A 4432-nucleotide genomic window follows, 5' to 3' on the forward strand; every position below is an offset into this window, starting at 1 on the left:
TTACAAATAACATTATACTTATTTAAGTAGAATTTGGCTAATCTACCTTAAATACAGAAAAAAGTGACTAATTAGTGACCACTTTAAATACAGAAAGTACCTTAAAAGTGACTACCTTAAATACAGAAAAAAGTGACTAATTAGACAAACTTACAAATTAGCTGAACAGTTTTGTACAAGAAATTTAAGATGAGAAATGTAAAAAGTGATAAATTATACAATATTTTAAGTAAAAAGTTTCTTTTTCTTTACTTTACTAGAAGTAATAGCTTGCCCTATACTTTTACAGGTGTAATAACTTGTCCTGTAATTTTCCTGGTTTATAATCTTAAGAATATTACTTTTCATGCTCGCATTTTGCCCATGTTGATGTATGGATCGTTAGAATAAGTGAGGTAAGCATCGTAATTGTTAGTTCGTACCATTTACCATGTTGCAAAGACGAAAACCAATTACCGTAATCTCAACTACCTTAAACAAATAATCAAATTGGCGAATTTACAAGAGCAAATGTTAAGCTGTTATTTAAGAGAGTAACCATTGATATTAAGCAGTGACGAAAAGATGCAAGCAAGAACATACACAATACATTAAGAATGTTATACTAAATTTACTAAGAAGTTAAAATACAAATAACATTGTGTTCTGTCACACAACACAAGCAATAAAATACAATAAGCGATGCAAAATGGAAAACTCAATTTAGAAATGAATATAAATTCGTAAAATCAGATTGATATTTAGGTTCATGTTAAAATGAATGACTTTCGGGTTTGTAGTAGAATTATAATTCGTTAATGAATATTTGCGTTTCAGGTGGATTAATATTAAAGCTGTCCTATCGTCCAAATTAAAACATTAAGAATAGCATTGAAAGAAGTTCCGGTTATTTAAAGGGGAGGGAGAAATAAAAATTACTTACCATTTTTCTTCTTTTTTCGCTAAGTGGTTACCGAATTAGCTCCAGAATCTTCACCTGCTAAAGTATCAGTGGTCACTACTTTACTTTCAAAGCCACTAAATTGATCTTCAGAAGCTTTTACACACGACTGAGGCGAAATTCCATCTTCTTCAGTCACCATTTTGCCATACTCTCGATTACACTAGACTGTCTGATACAAGATAATTGGGGGTTTTTTTTTTTTCAATATTACAAACGTTGTTTTATACCAGTAAAATTTAATTGAAACACATTTCTTAAAATACAACTACTTCATGTTCCATATCAAAAACATTAAATTAACTGTTTGAAAACAATTATAAATGATATCCATTTTGTAACAAGTTGGTTAGAGAGTATGCATGTGGAAAATCGGTGTTTGTTTGTGGCGTTGTTAGCTAACTCCTCCTACATCGTTTTATTGATTTTTATGAAACTTGACACGTGAGTAGAACTCATGTCTGGAAACCTCGTGACATATTTAGATTGTTGAAAAAAATCGTCAATACGGCCTCTGGAAGTGACCTTAATATCTACCTCAAATAACTGATTTTTTAACACCCAAGGGAAATAACCCATAGCACCTGTATAGTTTTTTTTTCTAAAACACTCAAGGGAAATAACCCATTACATTGTTTATGCTCGATTACTTTGAATATTGATTTTTCGTGTGTCCTATTTCTAATTTTTGCAGACAATATCACTTTTATACTTTATTTGACACGTGAGTAGCACCCAAGTCTGGAAACCTCGTGACATACTTAGATTGTTGGAAAAAATCGACGATAGAGCCCTTCCAATAGATCCATCTACTGCATATTATTATTTTATTTAAACAACCCAAGAGAAATAACTCATACCACCTGCAGATTTTAGCGAAGTGATCAATATTCGATGCTCACAATCAGCCGACCTAATTCTGCATTTCACTACTAGGGTCATCATTGCTGAGAATCCAGCCCCGCAGCGATAATTCGAGGGGGAGGGGGGACTGAATCAGCATGGTCAGTTCACGCATCAAAAGAAGAGGATAGGTGTCCTTCAGTTTCGCCCAAAATGTTGGGTGCTGTTGTTCAGAAAAATCAACTTTCAACTGAGTACCCTCGCGAATTTGAAAAACAATTCTACCATCGCAGCAACATCAGTATCATTGGTACCACTGTCTTTCACTGAGAAGGGTCTGCAGGTCCACGCATCAGTACAGCAGTCATCCAATCATGAGAAGTAACTTTCAATGGCATCATTCACTGCCAGAAGATGAGTTGAGATCTCTTCACGGAAACTGCATTCAGCTTCTGGCATAGAATCCAGGATAGTTGTCATCTGAAGGAAGACGGTTGTGGCACCGTCCTGAACTATTTTCTGGTAGAGTTGAATCTTACACTTGAATGCTGCAATGCAATACCTCAAATACATCAAATAAATTACTTTCTCCCAAATCCTCCGAGAGACCCCAAACGCTCCACCACCACGGGTCACAACCCTCAGGTTAAGAACCCCTGTACTATTTATTTCTTTATGTATGGACGTCCTTAGTTGTCGGGTCTATAAAGTTCTCCTGATGTACAATCACTTCGTGAGAGTGTACATGCCGTCAATAAGCTTCGAATAGTTCCTAGTTGTTATTTTCTCTTTTAATCACCACATACTGAAGGATTATTAATTTTTTTTTCTAACAGATTTTACAAAAGAGGTAAAAAAAAAAAATATTAATGCAGCACCAAGTGCTTCAATTGGTCGCACACCACAAGGTCCGATGGAATCTATTGAAGGAAGCCGCCGATGGCGAGGCTAAGGCATTGGGAAAACCAAGCGCCTTCATGGGCATCACCTGACACTTGGGTGAGGCAAACAGCCAATGATGACAAGAACTACATGGTTGGTGGCCCAGTCCTTCCAAACATCTCAAATACCAGCGAGAAGCAGATAGCTCACTGCCAGATTTCACAGCTCATGAATCACTCCCTTCATCGTCAATCTATGAACTTCTATCCCACCCTCGTATACATATCTAGTCCCATACACAAATGTAAATCGATGCTACAGGCAGGCAGACAGAATTCAGAAAATAAAAACACAAATTATGAATATAGTAGAAAGTGAATCATACATGAATGGGAGGCAGCCTTGTCCTAAATTTATCAAAAATAATAGCAACCTCTGAACAAATAATGCACTTATACCCGATAGAGCTAGGTATGTGATTAAAGATTTAAATAAACTGTCAACACCTGAAGTGGCAGCTGTGGTGCAACAACATTATAAATTCAGTATGATATACAAGAAAAACGAAAAGACAAAACGAAGAAGGAAACGTCGGTGGTTGGTCACTATACGACTGCTACAGTTAACAGCCGAAACTTTATGAAGTAACACCCTTCTGTTTTCACAACAGAGAATATCTGAATATATATAGATAAATAAATAGAATGCCTTGCACACGCCTAGAAGGACTTTCGGATCTTTTTTAAAACGGGGGCCACATTTTCCATTAACGAAACACTTTGAAACTTGGAACACTGGTAGAATGTGTCATATAAAACATCTTTTTCTCTTAGTCTTCTTAAAAAAAAAAGAAATCCATAAATTATTCCATGTTAAAGTTGTCGTATTTCTGTAATTTCAACCAATCACTGACGTCCATTCAGCCGATATACATTAAGTGCCGACTACATAAACAAACGATTCTGAAACAATTAACCCTAACCCTAACCCTAGGGTTAGAGTTAGGGTTAGGGTTAGGCTTAGGGTTAAAGCAAATTTAAAATGAAAAAAGCAAATAAAACGAAGAATCGTTTGTTTATGTAGTCGGCACTTAATGTATATCGGCTGAGTGGACGTCAGTGATTGGTTGAAATTATCGAAATAAGACAATTTTTTACATGAAATAAATTCGAATACAAAAATATTTTTCTGTTCTATAACACAAAATAGATAAGTATACGAAGTTTGAAAGTCTTTCGGTACCAAAAACACTACGTAAAACATTAATGAAAAATGTGGCCCCCGTTTTAAAAAAGATCCGGACTTTCTAATCAAGTCCGTTTGAACACGACTTTGAAAATATAAACAGTTGGCATGTGCGTGAGAGAGAGAGAAAGAGATAACTGAAATAAACATACAAGCAAAAACAAAAAAAAACATACCTTCTCTCTCTCTGTCTCAGTGTGTGTGTGTCACTAAATCCATTCACACACACACGCACCCATGTTGTTATGTGTGAATGGATTCAATGACACATACTTTACGTACACCTATTGCATACATTTTTTGTACGTATACATGTGCATGTGTGTGTAAGGGAGGGAGAGAGAGAGAGAGAGAGAAGGTATGTTTTTTTTTTGTTATTGCTTGTTGTTTGCATGCATGTTTATTTCAATTACCTCTCTCTCTCTCACACACATACACACACCAGCAACATTACACACGCACACATGCCAACTCCAAAAGAAATCGCGCTCTCTCTATCTCTTTGGCTTTTCCGACGTCATT

At 35.8% G+C, this 4432-nt stretch overlaps 1 long non-coding RNA gene across 1 annotated transcript in view; it reads right to left on the reverse strand.

Moving 5' to 3' along the window:
* The window catches only part of LOC128250072 (uncharacterized), a 21598-nt gene extending 17595 nt beyond the window's left edge, over nt 1-4003 (reverse strand). The window contains exon 1 of the long non-coding RNA XR_008266188.1: nt 923-4003. This is a non-coding gene — a long non-coding RNA (uncharacterized LOC128250072). The remainder of the gene's footprint in view (nt 1-922) is intronic.
* Between the last annotated feature and the right edge of the window lie 429 nt (nt 4004-4432).

The sequence above is a fragment of the Octopus bimaculoides genome, chromosome 19, assembly GCF_001194135.2.
Source record: "Octopus bimaculoides isolate UCB-OBI-ISO-001 chromosome 19, ASM119413v2, whole genome shotgun sequence".
In the NCBI taxonomy this organism is placed as follows: domain Eukaryota; kingdom Metazoa; phylum Mollusca; class Cephalopoda; order Octopoda; family Octopodidae; genus Octopus; species Octopus bimaculoides.